This window comes from Erythrolamprus reginae, chromosome 7, assembly GCF_031021105.1.
Source record: "Erythrolamprus reginae isolate rEryReg1 chromosome 7, rEryReg1.hap1, whole genome shotgun sequence".
Classification (NCBI taxonomy): Eukaryota; Metazoa; Chordata; class Lepidosauria; order Squamata; family Dipsadidae; genus Erythrolamprus; species Erythrolamprus reginae.
In genome coordinates, this window is record NC_091956.1 from 78,741,105 (window position 1) to 78,754,859 (window position 13,755).

Here is a 13,755-nt window from a genome sequence, read left to right on the forward strand (position 1 = left end):
AGAGGCAATACCAAAAGCATTTAGACTTATATACCGCTTCACAGTGCTTTTACAGCCCTCTCTAAGTGGTTTACAGAATCAGCCTATTGCCCCCACAACAATCTGGGTTCTCATTTTAGCCCACCTGGGAAGGAAGCAAGGCTGAGTCAACCTTGAGCCGGTGGTGAGATTGGAACTGCTGAACTACAGCTAGCAGTTAGCAGGAGAACCTTCCCTTCTCCTCCTAGGAACTAGGCTCTAATTCAGAGGTCCTCCTCCCCCTCCCCACCGCCCCAGTCCTAGGAGGCTCTATTGAACTGCCGCGACAGCTGGTCCATCAAATCTTCTTCAAGTTATGCAGCGCGTTCGGCTTCTTCCAAGCCTTTTCAGCACCTTTGCTCCGGACTGATTATTTATTTATTTATTTTATTTTATTCATTTATTCATTTGTCCAATACACCAATACATAGGAAGAAAAATAGACATGTAGTAATATATATAAGGGTAAAGAGAACTTAGAGGAGAGGATATATGAAAGAAAGAAAATATATATGATAAGTGAAAGAAAGGAAAGGCAATTGGACAGGGGACAAAAGGCACATCAGTGCACTTATGTACGCCCCTTACTGACCTCTAAGGAACCTGGAGAGGTCAATCGTGGAGAGTCTAAGGGAGAAGTGTTGAGGGTTAGAGGTTGACACAATTGAGTCCGGCAATGAGTTCCACACTCCGATAACTCGATTGTTGAAATCATATTTTTTACAGTCAAGTTTGGAGCGGTTCGTATTAAGTTTGAATCTGTTGCGTGCTCTTGTGTTGTTGCGGTTGAAGCTGAAGTAGTCATTGACCGGTATATGCAGCATATGATTTTGTGGGCAATACTCAAATCGTGTTTCAGGCGCCGTAGTTCTAGGCTTTCTAGGCCCAGGATTGTTAGTCTATTGGAATTAGGAATTAGGTTCTAATTCACACCTCCCCCCCCCCCGCCCCAGTCCTAGGAGGCTCTATTCTATTGAACTGCAGCGACAGCTGGTCCATCAAATCTTCTTCAAGTTATGCAACGCGTTCAGCTTCTCCAAAGCCTTTTCAGCACCTTTGCTCTGGACTGATTAATTCCTCGCTCGCTATTGAAGTGCTTATTCCTCAATTCTAGAAAACCAAAGCCATTCAAATTTCCCTCTGGTCGATGCCACATTTCTTCAACAGGATTTTAAAAAAGCTTCACCAGCATAGTTTTCTATGTAGGTTTTCTATTTTCTAATTTCTGTCTTCCGCCCCGTTCACCCCACATGGAGAGCTGCCGAATTAGTGCCCCCACTCCCTTCCATAAGTAGTGGGTCCTTCCCGTCCCTTCCATAATTGTAATCGCTTACAATTATCATGATTGCAATACCATCCTGGCGTTGATGCAAATTGCAAACGGGAATGTCTTCCCTTGTTTTAATTGAAGTTAAACATATTGCGCTTGTATCCAAGTAATAAAGGAGATGCGTTCTTTATATACCAAGGGAGTATATACCAAGGGAGTGGGCATTGTTATCTTGCAATATTCTCAGGATTGCAGAGAATGGATCAGGCTAGAACTACAGTATTGACAATGCCTGTGGATTTCTCTTGGAAATGATACAACTCCCTGCCTAAAACTACCTTGCAGGAGTGTTGTGTTGGTAAAAGGAAGTAAGTCTGGATCCTGGTTTGAGGAGTTGAGGAAGGACTGAAGGAGATTTGTGTTTCTTGGTAGCTACTCATATGTTATATTTTTTTTACACTTGTGCCTATTATTTCCTTTTAAATCTAAGGCAAAAAAAAAGGCAGCAAACATCATGATTCAAGAAGTTCTGTTATCTTTTATATTAAGTAATACTTCTATTTCTGAAATGTGCTGCTAACTGATAAATAATCCCGTTTGTACATGTTTATATCTGTAGAAGCTAGACAGGCATAGATAGACATTTATGACTGGGTTTTTCACTCGAGTACTTTCAAGTTCTTAAAAGTATCTTGGTTTCATTTTGTTTTTCTGTTTTTCACTTGGAAATAATGATTGGGACTCTGCCGTGCTTTGATTTGATTCTGAAAAATGTTTTGAAATGCTGAAAGTTAGCCCCTCTTTGGATCTACCTACAACACTCTAGATCTAAAAGATATTTTATTTATTTTATTTTATTTTATTAGATTTGTATGCCGCCCCTCTCCAAAGACTCGGGGCGGCTCACAACAATAATAAAAACAATATTCCAGCGAAAACAAATCTAATATTAAAAAGCACATAAAACCCTATCATATTTAAAAAAGCAAACAACATACCCAAACATAAATATAAAAAAGCCTGGGGGAAAGGTGTCTCAACTCCCCCATGCCTGGCGGTATAGATGGGTCTTGAGTAATTTACGAAAGACAAGGAGTGTGGGGGCAGTTCTAATCTCCGGGGGGAGTTGATTCCAGAGGGCCGGGGCTGCCACAGAGAAGGCTCTTCCCCTGGGGCCCGCCAAACGAGTCATATCCCATGAATGACTCATGCCCTTTGGGAGATGTATACCTGTGCACCCGTATCTTGTGAAACCCCGTTGTCGGGAGTTGAAATAATTCCCAGCAATACTGCGGATTGCTGGATCGTGGGCTCTTCTTCCCCACACACACCCCTTGCAAAACAAAAATGCTGAAAATAAAAACATCAGATCAGACAAAAGTCCACCTTATTCCACATTCTCAAGTATAGTTTTTCCAAAAGTGGTTTACTCTATAAAGTTTTATTAGATAAGCAGAAAGCTGCTATAAATCAGTCTTATAGATGGAAATGGAAGATTTTCAAGGGCCTCTGCATATCTAACTCAACCTAATTTCTAATTTGTGGGTCAATGCAAATAATGAACCGACATGTGTTTTCCTTTCAAATGAATACGTGGTGATTGCTAGCCTCCCTGCCTGCTGATGCTGTTCTTGAATTCATCATTTGTATCAGTTTGGTGGCTAGAAAGAGGGAGAAATAACCAAATACTTGCATTCCCCTTAACATTTAATCTAAAATTAACACATTGATTTGCAAGTAAGTGTCTATTTTAACACACATTCATTTCATGTTGTGGAGGGTTTCTTTTTCTGTCCAAATGATAAAGTGTAGCTGGAATTGAAGGTTGAAGATCTGAAGAACATTGTAGATGGCGTGACAAGGCAACAAACGCAATTTTGACTACACAATCTCAGAGAGTGAGAAATGATTGGAAAATCCAGTACTAAGTACTGTATATTCATTTTTTAAAACGAGAAGAATAGGTCTGTCTAATGCTCACACCTCAAGACATGAAGATTCCATTGAGCTATGAGATGGAACAAAGACACATTATAATGAAATATATTAAAATGGTGTTATTGAACTGCCCCAGATTTTTATACCAAGACTTATTGCTCTCTTGTATGCCACTTTGAGTTCCAGGATGAAAATAAGTGTATCAGAAAAGAGTCTTAACCAATTGCTCACTTTTTAATACTTATGCATAACAATGCCAGTGTAATTTAAGGTTCTGGATTAAAAACACAAGACATGCTGTTTGCCTTCTGTCGCCTTCTGCCGCACGAATCCCAGCGACCGGTTAGGTCCCACAGAGTTGGCCTTCTCCGGGTCCCGTCGACTAAACAATGTCATCTGACGGGACCCAGGGGAGGAGCCTTCTCTGTGGCGGCCCTGACCCTTTGGAATCAACTCCCCCCAGAGATTAGGATTGCCCCCACCCTCCTTGCCTTTCGCAAACTCCTCAAAACCCACCTCTGCCGTCAGGCATGGGAAAATTGATTCCCCCGAGCCGTTTCCATTTTACACAAGGTTTGTTTGAGATGTATGATTGTTTTTTATACTAAGGGTTTTAAATCGCTTTTTATTGTTGGATTTGTACCGTGTTTTGTGTTGTGAGCCGCTCTGAGTCTCCGGAGAGGGGCGGCATACAAATCTAAATAATAATAATAATAATAATAATAATAATAATAATAATAATAATAATAATAATAATAAGTCAAGCAGATTTCTGCAGTCAATGCCGAGATGCTAAAGAACTTGCAAATCTCACACTTCCTTGAAAAGTTGAAAGCAAATATAATACTTCATAATAGCCATTAACTCAATCAATGCAAGAGATTTTCAAGTAAAGCACAAGGAAATTGCAGTCCACCCATATTCTACATCAGACAGAAGCTAGAATGACTTCTGGTTGGCAGTTGGTAGAGAGTGCATGTTAGCTTTCCTGTTGCATATGTTTTGCTCTTTAACATCATTGCTATAATCTTTCTTTATAACATATGCTGCTTAAGGCATCAAATAGTTTGCCTAGTGATAGGATCAGTTTTTAGATCAATTGAATTCCCTTCCTGATCCATTCTGGCTTCACAACTCTTGATGCAAAAGATTTATTGATGAGAAAGATTCGAAAACTTATTTAATAAGACAGACTGGTTATGAGCAGGTGTTCAGAATGGTTAGTAAGTAAGGTTTGGGCTCTTATAAATATTTCTAGCTGGCAGGGAGAACTGGGTATATAGATTGAGGATTTCATCACTGTATAATGGTTATTTTTACTATTGTGTATGTAAGTCAGGGTGTATATACGTTTTATTGCTTTGGAGCCATTTTGACATTCATTAGTTTTGCTTGTGGGTGGACGGCATGGTGGGGATAATTACGGGACAATCTTCTGCCTCATACATCCCAGTGGCTGGTCAAGTCCCACAGAGTCGGCCTTCTCCAGGTCCCATCAACCAGACAATGTCATTGGGTGAGGCCTAAGGGAAGAGCCTTCTCTGTGGTGGCCCCAGCCCTATGGAATGAAGGTTAAGTCAACTTACGGGAAAAGTGGAGAGGGCGAGGCGAGAGCTCCGGTGTAGGCAGCACTGTCAGCTGAGCAACAGGCACAACATGACTGCCGCTTTTTCGATTTTTACTTCTGCGCGCAGGTGGCGAGGCCGTCCGACTCCACCGCGCGCTTTTGGAAACGCCGTGTGGCTTTTGGTTTTTGCCTGCACCTGCTTGGACTGATCTCCACGGGCCGGTCACAGACAGTGGGCGGGCCGCATCTGGTCCCCAGGCCGCATCTTGCCCAGGTCTGATCAAGAGAGACCACACTAGTTCCCTGGGGTCACATGTGCCTCCTCTGACATTGCTCCGTGCTCCCCCCAGGGGGACGAGCCCCACTATTTGAGCAAGACTGATTAAACTGTATGACCTTCACAGGTAAAGCCTTCACAGGCCTGGAAAGCAGTTGAAAGCTGAACTAAAATCATAAGCAGAGTCACAGATTCAGATTGATGATCACATGTCCAGTCAATGAAGCAGTGGAAGTGATGTGCCGGTGCCTGGAGGCTGTTGGGGCCTGGATGGGTGTCAACAAACTCAAACTCAACCCAGACAAGGCGGAGTGGCTGTGGGTCTTGCCTCCCAAGGACAATTCCATCTGTCCATCCATCACCCTGGGGGGGGGGAATTATTGACCCCCTCAGAGAGGGTACGCAACTTGGGCGTCCTCCTCGATCCACAGCTGACATTGGAACATCATCTTTCGGCTGTGGCGAGGAGGGCGTTTGCCCAGGTCCGCCTGGTGCACCAGTCGCAGCCCTATTCGGACAGGGAGTCATTGCTCACAGTCACTCATGCCCTCATCACCTTGAGGTTTGATTACTGCAATGCTCTCTACATGGGGCTAACTTTGAAAAGTGTTCAGAAACTACAGATCGTGCAGAATGCGGCTGCGAGAGCCATCGTGGGGCTTCCCAGATTCGCCCACGTATCTACAACACTCCGTGTCCTGCACTGGCTGCCGATCAATTTCCGGTCGCAATTCAAAGTGTTGGTTATGACCTTTAAAGCCCTACATGGCATTGGACCAGAATACCTCCGGAACCGCCTGCTACCACACGAATCCCAGCGATTGATAAGGTCCCACAGAGTTGGCCTTCTCCAGGTCCCGTCGACTAAACAATGTTGTCTGGCGGGCCCCAGGGGAAGAGCCTTCTCTGTGGCGGCCCCAGCCCTCTGGAACCAACTCCCCCCAGAGATTAGAACTGCTCCCACCCTCCTTGTCTTCCGTAAACTACTCTAGACCCATCTATACTGCCAGGCATGGGGGATTTGAGACATCTTTCCCCCAGGCTCCTTATAATTTATGTTTGGTATGTATGTGCTGTTTGGTTTTTTTAATTATGATAGGGTTTTTAGTTATTTTTAATATTAGATTTGTGCCATTATAATATTGTTTTTATCATTGTTGTGAGCCGCCCCGAGTCTTCGTAGAGGGGAGCCATACAAATCTAATAAATTAATGACAAGTTGCAGGTCCCAGCTTTGGGGGTCTAAATGATGATTCTCTGTAAGTAAGGTCAGCAGTACATTCCCTTCACCCACCTTATTGGCAATAGCTGCCAATGAAGGAGACAACGTGTAGATCCTTGTTTATCAGAAGATGAATGTTGTGTCTTTCAACTATTTAGCTGACTCGGCTATATTTCTGTAATCATTTTGCAAAGCTTACTGCATAGGTATAATGGATTATGGAGCACGCTCCATCAAGTTAATTATTCTGCAATCATGCTGAGAGATATAGTGTTTATCCAGGAATAATTTTCTTTTCTATGGAGATGTGATGTCATATGGTCCATTAAGCTTACAAACGGACCGGTTTGTTCTGCTACATTGCCACCGATTGGTGTTAAAATAAGGAATGTTTTTAATAGATCAAAACAATATTCTCAGAACTTGGCATATTGTTTGCTGATAAAACCAAGCTGTTGTCTTCATTAATGATATTTCCTCTTTTTTTATCCCTTATATTTGTAGTGAGAAAATCAGCTGTTGTTAATGACAGATGATGCTTCAGATCTGCACATCTATAAATCTGCACAAGGAATGTACTTCAGAAGAGAAGGATTTAGGGGTAGGGATTTCAGACAGTCTCAAAATGGGTGAACAGTGCAGTCAGGCAGTAGGGAAAGCAAGTAGAATGCTTGGCTGCATAGCTAGAGGTATAACAAGCAGGAAGAGGGAGATTATGATCCCGCTATATAGAATGCTGGTGAGACCACATTTGGAATACTGTGTTCAGTTCTGGAGACCTCACCTACAAAAAGATATTGACAAAATTGAACGGGTCCAATTCTTTCCAATTCGACTCTGAATTCTTTCATTGTTTTGGTATGTATCTGTTGAGCTGAGTTCTTTTGGTTGGCCCATCAGTTCAAAGTAATGATTTTAACCACTCAATAACTGACTAACCCCTGGTGATTGAGGCTTTCAAAATATTTTGCAAGTGACAGTCCGAAAGCCGTCTGTTAAGCAAAGCAAGTTGTTAAATTCATTTTGAAATTCATTTCATTTTCCATGAAACTCCTTGGATACTTCATCTAAGGAGCGAATCTCCTTTTCACTTGCTTTGACTTTGCTTGAGGGAAGATTTTAATATTCTATTTTCATAACTTGGGTGCAAAGCAGACTAATTGTATATATTTCTCCATTGTCATGCTGTCCTTCTGCCCTCTGATATACTTTTTTATAACATGTCATTCTATCTACAGACGTTTTGACACCTCAAGCAAATTTTCCAATTACTGCATTTAAATAAGAAACCAGAGCAAAGCCTACATTAAAAATAAAATTAAGATAGTGTGCTCTCATTTTACATATTTTAAAATGCTTTCTTTGAGATGGATGACTTCAGATCGTGCAGAGTGCAGCTGCGAGAGCAATCATGGGCTTCCCTAAATATGCCCATATCACACCAACACTCCGCAGTCTACATTGGTTGCCTATCAGTTTCCGGTCACAATTCAAAGTGTTGGTTATGACCTATAAAGCCCTCCATGGCACCGGACCAGATTATCTCAGGGACCGCCTTCTGCCGCACGAATCCCAGCGACCAGTTAGGTCCCACAGAGTGGGCCTTCTCCAGGTCCCGTCAACTAAACAATGTCGGTTGGCGGGGCCCAGGGAAAGAGCCTTCTCTGCGGCGGCCCCGACCCTCTGGAACCAACTCCCCCCAGAGATTAGAATAGCCCCCAACCCTCCTTGCCTTTCGTAAGCTCCTCAAAACCCACCTCTGCCGTCAGACATGGGGGAATTAAGATAATCTTTCCCCCTAGGCTTCTACAATTTATGCATGGTATGTTTGTATGTATGATTGGTTTTATAACAAGGGTTTTTAGCTGTTGTAGTATTGGATTTTTACATTCTGTTTTTTGTCACTGTTGTTAGCCTCCCCGAGTCCATGGAGAGGGGCGGCATACAAATCCAATAAGTAAGTAAGTAAGTAAGTAAGTAAGTAAGTAAGTAAGTAAGTAAGTAAGTAAGTAAGTAAGTAAGTAAGTAAATAAATAAATAAATAAATAAATAAATAAATAAACCAGCTTCTTTTATTTCTTTCATCACTTGATGATAATTTCTGGCTAAAATATAGTGAAGCCAACCGTTCTTAGCCAACCCATCCTTCCTTATTCTCTCATGTCTACTTCTGGCTACCAGATATAATCAAAGAAAGAATAAGCAAAAGAGCCAACGGGGAATCACAAATTGATGCTGCACAAGGGAAGAGATGAGGGAAGGGAAAGAGAGTCCTTTGCTATCCAAATTTAGAGCAGGCTTGGGGAGATAGAATATAAGAAAGCCAAGGTACAAGGACAGGTGGGGATGCAGAAGGGCAGGAGAAATGAATCGTTGTGGATATATGTTTGTTTATGGCAAGTTTATTTATTTATTTTATTCATTTATTTTGTCCAATACATAATGCACATCGAAGAGAATAGATATGTAGTAATGTTAATAAATAAAAGGAAAGAAGAAAAGATATAAAAGTATAGGAGATCATATATGAAAGGAAGAAAAGATAAATTAGATAAGGAGAGACAGTTGGACAGGAGACGGAAGGCACACTGGTACACTTATGCCCGCCCCTTACTGACCTCTTAGGAACCTGGAGAGGTCAATCGTGGATAGTCTAAGGGAAAAATGTTGGGGGTTAGGGGCTGACACTACTGAGTCAGGTAATGAGTTCCACGCTTCGACAACTCGGTTGCTGAATTCATATTTTTTTCAGTCTAGTTTGGAGCGGTTAATATTAAGTTTAAATCTTTTATGTGCTCTTGTGTTGTTGCGATTGAAGCTGAAGTAGTCATTGACAGGTAGAATGTTGCAGCATATGATCTTGTGGGCAATACTTAGATCGTGTTTTAGGCGTCGAAGTTCTAAGCTTTCTAGACCTAGGATTGATAGTCTGCTTTCGTAATATATTTTAGGAGATATCTTCAATTAGGAAAATGTACAAAGGGGCAGTTTTGTGATTTGATATTAAGAGTCCACTTTTACTTTGAACTCATTAGGTACACCAACTTTTTGTGAAATGGGTATTTTGTATCTGGATGTCCTAGCACAGCAGCTAATTTATGAAAAAAGGAATTTTTCACTCTTGTAGAGTCACCCTTTCATAAAGGGACTCATTATAATTTCCCCAAATGGTAACAGTTGGAGATATTTCAGATTGGTGTGAAAAAAAATATATCTGTGTGTGATTTTGGTGTACTCGTGTCTTTCTGAATAGGTTTTGAATTTCAGCATTCTGAAATGTTTTTGGCCTTTTTTGATTTGTGCTACTGTCTGTGAAGTAGACCCAGAGACAGGGTTTTGAGCAATCGGTACTTTTATTCAGCTCAGCGAACAAGTGACAGCTCAGCAAGGTAAAGTGACAATTCAGCGAGTACCGACTGACTCTGCCTGGAGAAACCGCTCCTTTTATATATTTGCGGTTCCCGCCAAAGCTAGAGCCGGCCGCGTCTGAGCCAATCAGGAGCGACTTCCTGCTTGGGCTCAGACAGCGCTGAAAGAGGAACAAACTATTTACAGAGTTACAAGGTAGCCATTACAGGATACAACACCCCTCCCCTCATAGTTGGACACATCCATCAAGAAAGCCATGTGACAAAGTCGTCCAATCGGTGGGGCCTCTGAGGAGCTCGCGCTGACCTGCGCAGTTCAATTTCTCCTTCGCCACCGACTGTGGAGGATGGCTCGCCGCTGTTCTCCCGGTGTGGCGGACTTGGCCTGGCGGGCCCAACGAAGGCTTCGGAGGACGAGGATGGTTCGGCGTCGCTGGATGGTTCCCCCTGGCCCGATAAGTCTCTTTGCGTGTCTCTTATTTCGGGCAATGTACTAAAGTCTGTTGAAGGGGGAGAGTCCATGTCAGCGGTTTGTGGCAATTGATTTTCTGTTCGCTTCCGAATGTGGTCTATGTGTCGTTTCCACAAACGACCATCCTCTAGTTTAACAACATAGGTCTTAGGTGCATTTTGCTTAACAATAATTCCCTTCATCCAGTTTACATTTCCATCAAAACTTTTTACATATACATTTTGTCCCAAATACATTTCTCTTTCAGGTTTTGTACACATTTGGTTATTATTAACACAGAACCTTGGGTTTAACCTGTCTAGTGGTGACCTCAACTTTCTTCCCATCAATAACTCTGCAGGGCTTACATGTGTGTGCGAGTTAGGGGTAATGTGTTGGGTGAGTAAGAATTGGTCCAAATTCTGTTGCACATCCCCAGGGCCTGACCTGCGCAATGCCTCCTTTGCCACCCGTACGTAACGTTCTGCCAATCCGTTAGCCCAGGGCGAATACGGCGAGATGAGGGCATGCCTGACCCCTAGGCCATCTAGGAACAATTCGAATTGCCTGGCTGTTAGCTGTGGCCCATTGTCAGACACTAAGAGATCTGGGCACCCATGGGATGCAAACAGTCTGCTCAATACCTTGATAGTGGCACTTGTGGTTATGTTGTTCATTGCTATTATTTCCAACCATTTGGAGAAGGCATCAACCACTATTAAAAAATACTGAGACCCCACTGGGCCAGCAAAATCAATGTGGATTCTAGACCAAGGACCAGCAGGCTGTTCCCACTCAGCCGGAGTTGTTTTGGGGGGACTGGGCCGTGACTCTTGGCACGGATCACACTTTGAAACCCAACTTTCAATATCAGCATCCAGCCCTGGCCACCATAAATGTCCCCTTGCCAGGCTCTTCATCCTGACAATCCCAGGATGTCCCACATGTAACATTTTGAGTACCTTTCCCCTTAGGCTTTTGGGGATGATCACTCTATCCCCCCACAGCAAACAACCTTTTACATACGATAACTCAAGTCTCTTGTTTTTAAAATCACACAATTCAGGTTTCACAACATCATTTTGCCATCCCTTTAGAACACAGTTCACCACTTGTTTAAGGATTTGATCTTGCTGCGTGTGTGCAGCTACCTCTTTTGCTGTGGTTAGTGGGTTTTCCTCGAGTTCTATCATTAACACATCTGTGGAAGGAACAGGGTCTTCCACCAAGTCAGTTATGGGGCATCTGCTGAGACCGTCTGCATGATTGATTTCCTTCCCCCCCTTGTGGGTGAGCTCATACTGATACCCTGAGAGGAAAAGAGCCCATCTGATTAGTCTTGGAGACATAAAAGGTGGAGTGGGCTTGTTGGGGGCTAGCAGGCCTAGTAGGGGTTTGTGGTCAGTGACTAACTCAAAGCTTCTTCCAAATATGTAATTGTGAAACTTCTTTACCCCTGCCACTAATGCTAGAGCCTCCTTGTCTAACTGGCTATAATTCCTTTCTGTGCTGGTCATGGTTCTTGAAAAAAATGCTATTGGGGCCTCTGTCTTATTAGGTAGAACGTGAGCTAGGACTCCTCCTATGCCGTACGGCGAAGCGTCGCACGTGAGCCTAATGGGTAGTGAAGCACTATATTGGACTACTACACTTTTAGAAGTTAATAAATTTTTTATTTGAGAAAAAGCTTCACGTTCAGTTTTCCCCCATGTCCAGCGGGCTTCCTTCTGGAGTAAACGATGGAGAGGCTCTGCTACTGTTGCCTTCTGCTTTAAAAAAACGGAATAAAAATTAAGGAGGCCCAAAAATGCCTGCAACTCATTCTTATCTCGTGGCTCTGGGGCTTCTCTAATTGCTCTCAGCTTCTCTGTTGTGGGGTGGATACCTTCCTTATCTATTTTATATCCTAGGAATTCTATACTGTTGGTTCCCCAGACACATTTATCAGGCTTGATTCTTAAACCTTTGTCCTGTAACCTCTTAAGTACTTCCCTTATTCTTTTGTTTACTTGTTCCTGGTTTTCCCCTGCAATTAAGATGTCATCAAAGTATGGAATGGCCCCATTTACCCCTGACAATAGGCGTTCCATAATGCTCTGGAATATTCCTGGGGCTATGCTTACCCCAAACTGTAACCTCGTGCATTTGAAAGCCCCCCTGTGCGTTACAATTGTTTGAGCGTTTGCTGTTTGTTCATCGACCGGAAGTTGCTGGTAAGCTTGCGCCAGGTCGATCTTTGCGAACCTTTTCCCCTCCCCCAGGGAGTGTAGCAGTTGTTGCACAACCGGGATGGGGTAGGGGTGGTGTTGGAGTGCCTTGTTTAGGGTCGATTTGTAATCGGCGCAAACTCTTAAAGAGCCATCTGGCTTCAGAGGGGTAACTATGGGAGTTTCCCATGGCCCCTGCTCCACAGGGACCAAAATACCTTGGCTAATGAGTTTGTCCAGCTGTATGTCTAGTTTGGGGAGGAGCGGCAGGGGAACCCTGCGAGGTTTTAGTCTGATCGGTGGGACCTTGGGGTCAATAGAAAAAGATATAGGGGGCCCCTTATACAATCCCAGTGTGGGGCTGAACACTTCAGGGAACTCTTTCACAAAGTTAGGCATATCATAACAGTTTACATTACACACACCCGAAATCTCGATCCCCAGTGGTTCCATCCATGCTAAACCCAGAAGAGAGTGCTTGGCCCCTGTTACAATAAGCATGGGAAGGGTACATTTAACATTCTTGAATGCGATAGGTACATTTGCTGTTCCCAAGACCGAGATTACTCCCCCCTGAAAGTCTCTAATCACCAAAGATGTTTGATTTAGGTCAGCCTTAGATACATTAGGCATATACAGTTTAAATTTTTCCCAGGGCATGATGGTATATCTAGAGCCCGTATCCAGCTCCATTGAGCAAGGTTGGTTATTGAGTAACAGTGATATAACAATTTTAGCCCCTTTTTTGGTTGCCGTGTTATTCACGGAAAATTGAGAGTTACCTCTATAGTAGTCGCGGTTAGCGGTTGAGTAGTTCCTTTGACCCGCGTTGCGGAATGGTCTCCTTTCTCGCGCTTGGGGGGTCTGGTTTTGAGGTCGCTGGTATTGCGGTGTGGCAAATGTTTCCTCTGGCGCTGTTGCTCTGCATGCGATGGCGATGTGGCCTCTCCGGTTGCAACGGCGGCATGTAGCGTCTCGGAAGGGGCATCGATGGCGCTGGTGATTTCCCCGGCAGCCCGCGCAGGGGGCTGGGTGAGTAGCTCTCAGGTGCCTCGGCTGGTCTTGCACCAGGAGGCAGTTGTCTCCGCTGGGAATTTGTTGGCTGTTGTCTGTTTCCACGGCGCTGGGAGACGTGGAGTCGATTTTTGTAATGAGTTCTCGCCTTCCGTGCTCTTTCAATTCTCTCGCCGCTGCGTCGGCTGCTTCTGCGGTTTGCGCCAGTTTAATCACGGTTTGTAGGCTCGGCTCTTCTTCGATGAGGAGTTTATTTCTCACCGTGCTGCTTTTCATGCCGAAAACCAAGGCGTCGGTGAGGCGAGCTTCCGGGTCTTTAAACTTGCATTGAGCAAGTACCGTTCGAAGCCGCATTGTGAACTGGCTGATCGACTCGGTTTCCCTCTGAGCCATCATGTGGAATTGATGCCGAAAAACCATGGC

At 43.7% G+C, this 13,755-nt stretch overlaps 1 protein-coding gene across 1 annotated transcript in view; it reads left to right on the forward strand.

The window, feature by feature from the left end:
• The window catches only part of TACR3 (tachykinin receptor 3), a 59,163-nt gene that overhangs the window by 709 nt on the left and 44,699 nt on the right, over positions 1 to 13,755 (forward strand). The window lies entirely within an intron of this gene.